Source organism: Archocentrus centrarchus, chromosome 8 (assembly GCF_007364275.1).
Source record: "Archocentrus centrarchus isolate MPI-CPG fArcCen1 chromosome 8, fArcCen1, whole genome shotgun sequence".
Classification (NCBI taxonomy): Eukaryota; Metazoa; Chordata; class Actinopteri; order Cichliformes; family Cichlidae; genus Archocentrus; species Archocentrus centrarchus.
This window is the reverse complement of record NC_044353.1, coordinates 3,649,929-3,663,573: the sequence shown is the minus strand read 5'-3', so window position 1 is coordinate 3,663,573 and position 13,645 is coordinate 3,649,929.

The following is a 13,645-nucleotide window of genomic DNA, read 5'->3' as shown; positions in this document are numbered from 1 at the left end:
TTGTCTAAGGCTGCAGACTTTCTGTCAGTCTGAGACTACCTCTTCCTGTGCAGGGCGAAGCATCTGGACGGTCACAGAAGAAATGAAAGAAAGTGGCAGCTGCCCTTTTTCCTGACTTTAATTTATTCATGCAACACTTTGCTTGAATTGCACCTTTCAGAAACACCAGAGCACTTTAGGAAAAATGACGTCTGTGTCTAATATTACATCCCGCTGCACGGCCGCGCTCACTGCTGCTGACGAATGGACCTCCAGTGCAATGTTCTCCCACCAGAGTTTATGAGCGTTCATTCTCATCTTTCACCTTCTTCTTTTTTTTTTTTTCTAGTTAAGTCACACCACAAGCTGTTGAAGAAAATTCACCATTGAGCTATATGTAATAAAAGTCTGTTTACTTTATTGGCCAAGGGATCTCTTCTTAAATCCAGACAATGATGCAAACGGCTCCAGGATGGCGCATCACCGGGGAAAAATGATGCAATCATCCCGTCTCCTGCAGGACAGGTAAGACTGAAAGTATGCAGCTGTTTTACAGCCAGATGTTCAAATGGTGTATATATCATCCGTGCACCTCTAAAGAAGAAATCCATGTGCCTGAATACGTACGGTTAGGTTTTTGAAGCGCAAATTTATCATTTTCATTTTTTATGAAAGAAGAAATTCTGAGTGCATCATTGCAGCTTGTATAGAAAGCCACAAAGGCAACTGTGTGGAGTCAGTGACCCACTTCAAGTTTTATTTGTAGAATCAAATATGAGTTGTGAGCTTGTGAAAATGCTGTTCGTGTAATCAATAACAGCTGTGTTGATTTGCTGTAAAGCTGCTGGGTTAATTGTTGAGATATCAGAGGGCACAGAGAGATCTGCTCAATGCAGCAAAAACTGCACGTCATATCAAAAAATGTTCTACCAACTGGATTTTACTGGAAAAAAATACTGTTCAAATCCCAGGACTGTATTATACTGAAAGGGTTGCAGGAGAGAGACACACTGAGCTTCAGACTTTCTGCTTCATAATGTGAGAAGTTCTGGTCTGTGCTCCGAGGCGGGTGGTCTCAAAAATCATCTGTTCTGTTACAACAACAGTAACATTGGGTAAAAATATCCAAGTTTTGATGGATGAATTGTGCATGTAGAGGATAAGGTCCGGCCATGAAGCCATGGGAAAGCCGTTTTCTTGTGTGTCATCACTCTGGCATGCAGAATGATGGGAAACCAAAAAGTCCAACTGTGACTTTAAGAAAAAACACACGATATTAAAACAATATTTCAGTCATCAGAGTTCTGGGATATGTTTTAAACTTTGAAGCCTCATATTCCAGATCGAGCTGTGCATTTTGATAGAAGCTTTTGTCGGGTTTTCTCAAAGCTGTGGGATTCGTTATTTGCCAAAATGCAACAGAAATGGAAAAATAATAAGAGAGGGTCCACTGTGTAAACTCAGCATGGCACAGTTTCTGTTAATATTTTTTAGGTGGGATTCAAGAAACATATTAATGTATTAAATTCAGTAAACACTAAAGAATTAAAGTCAGAGTATTATGTCATTACTCGCAGTACAGAATCTGCAGGATGGATGAATGGATGAATGGCTGGCTGTGGATCAGTCTGCCAGGGCCTCTGTGCCCAACACACATTGCACCTGACCTTTACAGCGCCTCCTGCAGGTGGTGGGCCTACATAAGGGCAGGCTCATGTTTCCTCTTCTGGCTGTTCCCAGCTGGGTCCCAATGGCTAAGGCCTGGCCATCAGGCGCTCTCCCTAGAGCACCTTCCCCAGGCCTGGCTCCAGGGTGGGGCCCTGGTAACCCTGTATTGGGCAGGGTAAACTGTTCCCTTGGCCTTTTTTCCATCGGGGTCGTCTGAATCGCTCTTCATCTGGCCCCTCACCCAGGATCAGTTTGCAGTGGGAGACCCTAGCAGGATGATGTGATCACTGGGATCACTGGGACACACAAACCCCTCCACCACAATAAGGTGGTGATTTGCAGATAGTTCTGCATGTTTGATTTGGCATATCACCTTCCTGATGCAACCCCAGAGGGATTTGGGTCTCTTTATTTAAAATAAATAAATAAAGAGGCTCAATATCCTCTCACACATTTTCCTCTTGCAGGCACAGAAGATGCAGAAAAACATAACAATACGATCAGTTAAATGCTATTTCATGCATACCATGATTCAGGCAGGTGGGCCAAGTTTTGTTTTAAATCATCTTAAAAGTCTAATAAATGTTTAAAAATTATTAGGCCACTACAGTATTTTGGTCAGGCTGAGACAGCTGTCTGCTTTAAAGACCCTCTGAGCTGCTTATTCTGCGTTCTTATGTCATCTGCAGCAGGTCGCCCTTCTCCTGCATCACCTCTGCGGCTCTTCAAACAGCTACATGTAAGTTTAACGAGAGGCTTTGAGAGTCAGTAAATATCTGAAGATGACTTCTGTAACATGAGTCAGAAACAAGTTCTAATTTGTAAATAATGCAGTGAATGAAGGTCAGGTTAGGACTGATCCCTGCAAATAAGAGTGTGTCTGCTCCTCCGTATCAGCCCGTTGCACCGGCTGCACCAGCTGCAAAGTCAGAACGCGCCACACTTCTTTAGAGATGCAGTATATCGAGGTTCTCCAGCAGGATGCCACATGTAGCAGCCACCGTGCATGACTCCAGTTCAACAAGCTGAAATAAGAACCTGAGGATCTCACCTTTGTAGGTGACTCAGATGTAGATGATCAGACATCAATCATTTTTAATTTTCTCTTTAAAAAAAAGGCGACGTGTAGTTTTTACACTTACCAGCCTGCTTGATGGTAACTGAACAAGTCATGGCCGGATCAGGAATAGGACCAGGACCAGTGGCACCTCTACTTTTACAGGAGAGCAAATGGAGACAGTGAAAGCCTGTTTCTACTGCACCACAAACTGTTTCAAATAGCACTAAAAAAAACTCAGAAGGGGGATTTTCCACTGAACAAAATCTTTCATGTTCCAGAGTCTCTTTTGTTGTTTTCTCTCAGCATTTTGGATTTCTTTGCTTTTGAAGCTCGTTACAGTTTCTCTCCCTTTTTTGAGGATTTTGTTCTGTTTCGGTGACTAATTAAAGCTCCTTTTTACCACCCTGCCAGGCCGTCTGTGTTTGGTCTGCACCTGTGTCTACTTTATGTGACAAAAACATCAGCGTGCCAAGTAAAACAACTGTAGAGTAATGACAATGACTATAAAGGCATACAAAACCAGCCACACAGAAACATAAAGCGAAACAAAAATACCACAAACGGGTGCAAGAGGCATATTTTTATCATAAAGCAGAGACGGCGTGCTCTGCTGTTCAGCTTCAGCAGCTGATTCTGGGCGATGTGTGACGACTCGCGGCTGATTTAAGAGGATGCACTCTGACCTCTACACTAAGTCAAGGCCGGACTGCGTGATGAGCTGTAAAATCAATAGTCATATCTGATTCAGAGAGATTTGTGACTGCCTTTCAAGTGAGGTGTCAGAGGTCAAGGTGTATTTACAGCATCACAGAGGAAAAGGATAAAGAGGTTTTTTCCTGCTTTCAGTGGGATGAAAACAAGAAGAAAATCACATTTTATCTTTGCGCATCTCTCGGGTGAGTGCGGTGGTTCTTCTTGAGTCAAACTGATACCAAAGCTGTGTGCGGCTGACACCATAGGCCATGAAATTTGGTATTGATCTGAGCGCTCCTTTGACACTGAATTACATGTAGGACAGTTGAAGAGCCGCAGGCAGTGAATCCACTCATGAACCGATCGAGTGAGGCAAACCAATAACTCTGCGTGACCATGAATTACAGCATGAAAGTGAGCGCCGGGCTGGAGTTTTTCTGTCCACCACCTGCTCTCATGTTGTATTCATCGGGTGATTCAGCCAGCTGTCAATGACCCAAGTGAATCTGGAGTTCATGGCTTTTCTTTGGAGCTGCCTCACAAGAGGAAATCCCGCCGTGTTTGTCCGCAGTAATCACAAATCTGTTTTCTATTTTAGTGTCTTCACATATTCATGCACAATCAAACACGAAAGTGATTTAAACTAACACAAAGGTAAGCTTAATTATCTGTAAATGTTTTTCCTTCAGCTCATTTTTTCCTGTAGGTCAGTGAGGTTTGACACTCGCTGACTTACATGCGCTGGTGCGTCCCACGGTAGCTGTGACACCGGCTTTGTTTGAGTGGTGTGATGCTGCAGCCGTGGATGCGATGCACGCGGAGGACACTAAAGACACTAATGCTGCTGAGTTTGACTCAGGCACTGAAAACTGTAGATTTAGACTTTTAAAAAGCATTTGTTCAGGTTTGGGAATTTCAGCAGATACCGGCACGTTGTCAGATAACCACACCAATCATGGCAGTGGTGCCTGCAGAGACCAACAAAGCTCCCGTTTGAGGGTTTGTCTTTTGCACTTGGTTTAGATTTTTCCTCACTGAGTTTAACTTTCACTTGTTTGTTGGATTTTGGCACTAAGAACTACTTGGTTGTTTGGATGCAGGAACTAACATCACGATTCACAGGATAATCGTTGTGTTTAAATCATTCTGATTAAATTCTGACCTGGAGAAGCAGCATTCTTGTTTTCTGTGCACAGGCAGACGGACGTGTGGACACGTTGCCACAGTATGAGCTCGTCCCTTGGCCAGATGAGCAAACAGCTACTTGTAGGCATTTTGATGCTTTCTCACCGGGGGACAGTAGATGGAGTCTGTGTCTCATAAAGACTTCAGTGTTAACAAATGCTGATCCAAGTTGCAAATACTACTCGAATGCTTCAGCTTGCATACGTATCTAACTTTAAATGACATTTGGCTATTTAACCTTTAAAGGCTTTCTGCCTGTTCTCGCTGTTTATTCCTGTGTCTTAATTCAATTCAATTTTATTCAATTTTATTTATATAGCACCAAATCACAACAAACAGTCGCCTCAAGGTGCTTTATATTGTGGGTAAAGACCCTACAATAATACAGAGAAAACCCAAGAGTCAGAACAACCCCCTATGAGCAGCACTTGGTGACAGTGGGAAGGAAAAACTCCCTTTTAACAGGAAGAAACCTCCATCAGAACCAGGCTCAGGGAGGGGGGGTCATCTGCTGTGACAGGACAAAAGACACACTGTGGAAGAGAGCCAGAGATTAATAATAATTAATGATTAAATGCAGAGTGGAGTATAAACAGAGTAAAAAGAGGTCAATGAAAAGAAAACACTCATGGGAACCACTCAGTAAAACCACTTATGAAAACGTAGGTGAGCAGACGAGATCGGTAAGAAGGACACAGAGTCAAGAGAAATACTGTAAAAGTGTTGAAACATTCATTTGTGAGTTCTGCAGTTTATACTTCACGCTTTAAGCAGCTGACAGCCGCCACGGTTGTCGTCCTTTAATGTTTCTTTCACACTTTCACCTCCTCTGTTGCCTCTCTGTGTGATCCTTCCCACGTCGTCTCCTGCAGTGAGTCAGAATTGAGAGCAACGACAGATTACACTCAGTACGTTACAGCGTGCGGGATTACTCTCTCGCCGTGGCTCTGATGTAATGCATATGTGGGTCGCGGCTCAGAGGCCCAGTTAAAGCGCAGTTTCACTTTTTTGTTGCAAACACTTTTGAATCGAAGCCTCCGATGGATCACATTTCATGCCCTCAAATCCGTAAACATTTCTAGGCTAAGCTTGTGTTGCTAAGAATGGATGCTAAGTGTCACGTCTTTTAGATTTTAATAGAAATCAGTCTAAAGGCTGTTAGAGGCATTTGGTTTAAGCATTGGCTGCGAAATACATTTAATATATAATAAAGTTACCTGATACACATTAAGCATTTACTTGTCCTACCAAAATGGTTTTCTTAGCCGGGCTTCACAAACAGGTTTGATATCCACACTGGACACAAAGCTCGGGAATCACAATATATATATAAAATATAAAATATATGATGTTCACATGAAACCAAAAGAAAGATAGACGCCAACAAGTAATGAGGAGGAAAACTCTCAGCCACTCTGACACACGCAGACATTTCTGCATCTCATAGCCTGCAAGGACACTTTGTTTAAAGTTTATTTTACTTAATATTTAAAAGTGTACTTCAGCAATGAAGTCTTTTTTATGTCTTTTATTATGGGACAATACTTCATTAAAACACTTGATGATATCCAGTCACGATCACTGACACATTTCCAAAGTAAAGCATAAGGACAGCTATGCTGGCTATGCTACAGTGTAGCTACACCCAGGGTAACAGCCAAATCTAAGGTGTGTAACACAGCAACAGTCTAACAACATGTAAACAGTTAAATGTGTTGTGATTAATAGCCAAAAAAAACACCTACAGATGGTTTTTGCCAGGTCTGCAGCACTTTTTCAAACTTGTCATTCTGTATTTAGTGGTGACTCAAAGAAAATTTGTCGTAGTCCTCCACTGGTTTGTTCCCTTTGACTGTGGTCTCTGAGCTCCAGACGGGGGGCGGGGGGGTCCTGCCTTTCAGCGTGCACCTGCTTCCCATCAGCCTCCTCTGGAGCGTATATATGGACTCAGTGTGGTAATCAGGCTCCTAGAGAGCTTTTGTGTGTTCTACTGTTTTCTTTTTGTTTGTTCTTTTTTACAGTGCTTAAGGTCTCTCAGAGTTTCCTGTGTGCCTGAAGGACAACGCTGCAACCAGATGTGTTCTCCTGCTGGAAAATAACCCCTGAATCACTGCCCTCTCATCCTCATCTGCCAGCAGCCCCGCCCGTTACAACCTGCTCCCCCTCTCCAAGTAGGCCAAACTCTGGATGAATGCAGTACCACCAATTCACAGTAACCTACCTGGACTAACTCACCTTTCTTCTCCCCCAGCATCCCTGGGAGTTCCCGTGTCTCTGTCTCCCTCCTTTTTCCCCAACCGCTCGCCCCTCCCTGAGCCTGATTCTGCCGGAGTTTCTTCCCACTGTCACCAAGTGCTTACTCAAGGTTATCTGACCTTTGAACTGAATTGAAAAAGCAGCATCTATCTCCATAAATTCTGCTTACATACTTGGACTTTTGTGAACAACATTCCCATAATACACTGTTGGTTACATCACGAGCTCTACACAAATGAAAATTCCCTTTCATTCGAATCAAATTAACCTCATTTTTGAAGAAGTTTGAAGCAGAACTCTTGAGTGAATGCAATGAGTTTATTTGCAGCAGTAAGCATAAACCAGTATACATGTTTGTATAATAAGCATGCAGAGCGCAGACACAGGGAGGCCTGAATAAGGCAGCAAAACATTAAGATCATTTATCTGTGAAAAACTGCATTTATTTCCATTTTGCTTTGGTTTGTTTGTAATTAGAAAATTAAGAACAGGTTTGATGGGTCTGGATCCTGGAATTCTTAGAGAGAGAGGATCATGTCGGGTATTTTGTGTCATATCTTCACAAATACACAACAAACTCAAATCATGAAAACTGGACATTATCGCTCTTTAAGCACTAGAAATAACACCAGAAACAGCTGCTATCAGATCATTTCTGGCAGTGTTGCATTAATTTGCTTGCCAATAATAATGTGTTGGCATGTGCGCTCTGGGTGGCTTTGAGGAAATTAGAAAACTGACAGGTATAATGGAGGTGAGTATAAGGCTCCAGGCTGAGGGCTCCAGGGACCCTAAACAGGTTAACACGGCCACACGTGGGAGCTCTCACCTGATGATAATGATGAAAAAGCTCACTGCTCACTGTGGAGTCTTAGGAAAGTGAATGAAAGAGGAGCATGATTTTTAGTTTCTCTGTCCACTAATTGCATTGATTAGTAAATTGACTATAGCCAATTTTAAGGCTGATTTTGGCATTTTCCTGAATTTGCACATGCACATGAACATGCAAAAGCTCACCACACTGTATACTCTGATAATGAGAGAGTTAAATGAGGATTAGCTTCAGAGACAAACAGTCTGAGAAGAAGCAAACGTCAGAGAGGAAGGAACTCATCATAGTTGTCCGGTTAGATTGAAGTGGTGGGCTTTTTCCTCACCACCTTCCTGCCCGGCTGTCTGGCAGCTGGAGCCACAGCCGAGCCAGTGCTGGAGTCAGCGTTGGTGTTGGTGTTGGTGTTGGCGTTGGTGCTGCTGGAGCGGCTGGCTTTGACCTCGTCGATGAAAGATTCTATGGCAGCGAATTTCTCAGTCAGGTCGCCCAGGTGAGTCTTAAGAGCATTGAACTCTTTGTAGAGGTCATCCAAGGCCTCAGACAACGGCTGGATCCTGAACACAGAGCGAGAGAAGACCACACAAATCTTGAACACACATATTCGTAATTTGGAGACATTTTAATTTCCTCCTCATCCTCTACTGTTAAACTGACTGCTGCCTGCTCGACACAGGCGTAACTTTCACTCTTTGTTTTGGTGATGAAGTGCACTAAAAGCCTTTTTTTGCATGACATGTGTATGACGCCTGTCGCTGCCTGAGCTGCACCAGAAACCCAGTTAGTTCTATGCAGTTACTACTTCCTGTTATAGTTCAAAGGGAGTCTTTTTCCTGCTGATTTTACCTGTTATCTGTATGCATGTGTGTGTGTGTAAAGGAAAGCTTTAATTAATAGAAGGAAAAACATTCAGTGAGACCTCATACATGCATGAAAGTGACCAGCAGTGCAATCTGAGCTTCAACAGAAAATCTGAAAAGCAGAAAGACTTTGCTTATGTAACTTTTGGACCACGGTGATGTCGCGTTCACTGACCCGCGGTCAGAGCCAGGAAGCTGCAGACTTCCCTTCTGGAAAACTCCGGCTTGTTTTGATGCAGCTTCTTACAACAGCATCGGCCTCAGAGCGTACCCAGCAAACCCTCAGCTTCATTTCCAGCCCGCAGGCTAAAGCACATTCCTGTGGTGCCTCTCAGAGACAGACTCTTCCACTTCGCTCATGTGGAACAGTTTGTTCTCATTCTGCTTTTCACAGTGAAGAAGTCACTTACACCGATTTATGTAGCGAGAAAAGACCTAAATATACGCTTTCTGCTTTATGTTTGTCTTGATAACAGCTTTTCACACAGTTGTGAGTAAATCAGCCACTTCATGAGCTGGTTTTGGATTTCAGGACTTCTGCATGTGCCTGTCGGTTGTGCTGCAGTGAGATGATACTGACATACAGTGCATTAATCCACATACACTGCATTAATCCATATTACAGCAGGAACACAGTAGATCCAAACTGTAAGGCGCATCAGCGGTTCCTTTGTGTGCCGTGGGATTTTTGACAACCATAACTTTGTTTGGCAACAACAAAATCAAATGAATGAGGTCGTCCCCTCGTACCTGGCGTAGTCCGGCAGGAGAGACTGGTGGTCATTCTGCAGGAGTCCCTTCATCTGGTTGATTATGTCGAACTTCCAGTTGTCCAGAACCTCAGTCAGGTTGGCCACATTGCGCATGTTCACCCTGTCAGCTGGGACAGAAAGTCACAGCACACACTTCACTGCTAATTTTCAACACACAGTCACAAATAAGCCCCAGAGGTCCTAATCACTCCAGACCAAAATAAATTCAGGTTTAAGCAAGCTGCTGTTTGAGCCTCTTAAAGGAGTTTAGAAGCCTTCTTTAGTTACCCAGGGATTAATGGGAGCGTTGCACGTTTGTCCTCAGATAGCCCGAGCAGGCTGAAGATAATTTCCATTACATTTGAATTCACAGATTTAACAGACAGGATTTCTCTGACCAGCGTGATCTTTCACCTCTAGCTTTGACATCATCATGATGGGCCCTGAACTTGACCTGTGACCCAGAGTAAACAGAGAGTAATCTGGGTGCTCACAGCCATCCCTGTAGTTCCATTCGCCGGTGGCTTTGGGCGCCGGGCGTCGCCTCTGGGCCAGCACCGTTACGGCGGAGACAGCCAGCACCAGCAGCAGCAGCACGCTCAGCCTGGAGGCCATGATGGCAGTAGCACCTGGAGGGAGAAGCGGGAGAGAGATCTGATGAGGAGGAAGGGTTATTCTGATTCATCTGAGCCCCACTTTGATTGCTCATGTTCTCTGTTATCACCCTGTTTAATCCAGACCACACAGCCCACCGCAGCCTAGTGGTTCTGTCATACAACGCAACATATTTATCAGAAAACATGAAAACACGTCAACATTAAACAGATCTCAGCCTTCTTTAGTCTGATCTGTACTGTAACTATTAGAAGCGTCCAGTCTCAGAGTGATGCTCAGACTAGTCCACATGTGTTACTGCGAGGCTGCACTGTTGAAATGCTTTACAATCAGGCTGTTCTAAAAACTCCAGTCTTCAGTTATACAGCATTAGCTTCTTCCCAGAAGTGAATTTAAAATCCTTCGCTTTACATACGAAGTTTTAAATGATCGCAGTACCGTACGATCCCACCAGAGCTCTTCGCTCTCAGACTGCAGGCCTACTTCTGTTTCCTGGAGGTTCTAAAAGTGAAAAGGGGGCAGAACCTTCAGCTGGATCATGTGTTCAGTTCAGATACGTTGGGCGTCCTGCATGAACTTGTGTTCATCATCTGCCCATCTGAAATATATTGTGCCTCAATCTGCAATGAACGTGATCATACATGCTTTTATTTCTTCACACCTCACTTATTTAATTCGTCATTCCTCTGCCTGAGCAAATCCTCCCTGGATCTGCGAGGCCGCTCATGTAACACCAGCTCTGTCCTCTTTACGCTGCCTCCCCATAAAGTTTACGGTTCAGTTTAAGATTTTGGTGATCACTTTCAGACCTCTTCATGGCCACATGGCTCCCTGTGATCCACCACATCCACATGTAGCTACTTACTTACTATCAGGCCCCTCTTCTGTGGAACCAGCTCCCAGTTTGGGTTCAGGAGACAGACACCCTCTGATCATGCTTATAGCAAAGGCTGGATCAGGTGACCCTGAAGCTTTTATTCCCCCTGTGATTACGTGGGTTCTTCTGGGACACTGGGTCCTCCCACAGTCCAAAAACATGCATGTTAAGATAACTGGTGACTCTAAATTGGCCATCGGTGTATATGTGAGTAAATGGTCGTCTGTAGCCCTGCGATGAACTGGTAACTTATCCCAGCTGGCCCATATATATATATATGAAATGACCAGATAATTAGTCTGTTTGTACACTCCTTTCCTCTAGAATAAATCGGCACATTACCTACAAAGATGTCATTTTTACCTTAATTTTATATGGCATCTTATTCGGCTCTTCTTAAAGGGGGCCTGTTATGCTTTCCATTATTACCTATTATACTGCCAGGGGATGCACATATAAATAAACTTGGCCAAAATTTCAAATAATGAAGACGTTCACACTTCAGTGTCCTCTAAATATTCAGTTTCAGGCAGTTTTTTCCTGCTTCGGGCCCCTTTGGGTCCCACTTGTCTCTTTTAATCCTTGTTTATTTGCTGGCTTCACACGCAGACTCTGGGATTTTATGTCACCTCATCTTTTATTGACCACTTTGAATAAACTCTGCTGTGTAAAAATTGATTCTTTTACTGGCTGACTGATTGATTTAGAAATAATTGGCAGAGACGGTTTAACTTAGGCGCTGCAGTAATTTAATTATGTCACCAGCGAATCACCAAAGGTTCTGCATCAGATTCAAATGACTCAGACATGTCGATACGTTTGGTTGTTTGCATGACATTAAAATAATTGAATCGTATATTCAAGCTGCTTCTTTGGGCTCAGCCTTATGAAATGCAGATTTCCTCCTGCTGAAAAACAGATATCTGTGAGTTCTGTCAGGAAACATTGTTCTGTACGGCTGAAGTCAGGATGCTGTAGGGATTTCATTATTCCTCAGTGCTGTGTAAAGCCTTATATGGCTTTGCTACCACTGTGTCTATCAATCCTAATAAAGCAGAGAGAAAGGAAATCTAACTTCTGGGTGTACAAACTTCTAAGTCTTCCAAGCATGTCAGGGGTGGAACAGAGGAGGAAGCCCCGGGGCGATAAACTCTCAGCTCCTGCAGTCAGCTCGCATTAAGGAGCGAGTCCGAGCTCAAGTCAGAGAGCTGATGCACAAACCTGAACTGACAGAGCGACTTGGAGGAGAGCTGCAGAGGCACGCCGAGTACAGACTACCTCAGCAACTTGGTGTTTGTCCCGCACATGCCTGCAAAAATACACAGAGGCTGGAGCAGACTATACAGCTGGCCTTCCTGTCCACGTGTGTTTAAGAGGAAATAAACCTGCTGTAACCTCAGACTGAAGCTGTCAGCGTTTAAAGCCATTTCAAGGATAATTCTGGTTTATTTCACCCAGCTATATTTAACATTGGTGTGTCTATTTTCTGGGGAGACTTGATTGATGACATAGTTTTTTGTTTTACAGCTGTATTTTTTTGGAACAAGTTTCTGGACTACTCATTTTGAAGCCTTTTTGAAGCATTGGCAGCAGCATTCATAAACACAGGTTCCTGGTGGGGTGGGGGTATACTAAAGTAAGTATTTCTGGGGCTGAAACATGTTAAAGTCCCAAAAACTGCAGTTCCATTGGTGTCCAGCAAAGGCTCCAGCAGTGAGTCAGTCCCCATAGACTCCCATGTTAAAACATTAGCTTGACAACATTTATAGTCTGATACAGAAACTGCTTTAGTCTCTATGACTAATTTCCCCCTTCATAACAACTGGGGGTGACCCTTCTTACAAATCAACCATTTAGATTTTGTTAAGGATTAAATTTAGGGGCGTGGCCTCTTTGACTGACAGGTGAATGGCGACACAGGTGGTTGTAGCTGCTAGCTTTCTGCTAGGCTTCACCTCAGTGAGTTGGAGTCACTGAATTGGACCTCTGAGGGGAGTATTATGAAGCCAATGGCTAAGTGAACTATGTCTCTTTTTACCTGCTTTTATCAGCATGGTAACTGATGCTGATCTGGATGGGAGATAAAAACTATGGATACCGCAGTGCAAACACCTCTGGAGAGAACAGTCTTTGCCCCTGTAAAATATAAAGTATATATTCATCTGTGTTCTCCAACTGCTTATCCAGCCCCGCCAGTTTAAAATCACCAGTCTGAGGAAACCAGAGCCCCTGGACTAAACTCATCGTGCATAGCAGCGGGACTCATTATAAAGGGTCTGGTGTTGAGTGATGCCAAAATATTCTTTGCAAAAACTTTACTGATTTTTGTATTTCCAGCCAGATTATTTGGAACATCGTCCAGTGGCCATAAGAGGAACTGCACCTTTAAATAGTACAAACACAAAGCTGTGCCATGAAGCAAATGGTGAAAAAACATTTATATAATCAGCATTGTTATTAACTATAAGCCAGTCTTCCTCCAACTTTGAGTTTATAATCATAACAGCACAGATTAAGTGCCATGAGCACAACTGTTCCTGCAGGTCTGCAGACGACAACCAGATTATCTTCATGCAAACCCATCACTTACTCAGGACTCAAACATATCCTTAAACCAGTGAAACACGCTTGACCACCCATAGTGGAGATATACACACTCCCACAGGATCCAATGGATAATCACACACACAAACACAGATTTTTGCCTTTGTCTCTGCTGCAGATTTCTCCTTAACAAACATTTTAAGCGACCAAAATCTCATCAGCTCCATCCAGCCTCAATCTGGCAACCATGAAATAAGTTTGGCCTTGCAGTAAAGAAAGTCACACAGAAACATTCCCAACACTTCTTCAATATTAAAATGTCAGATG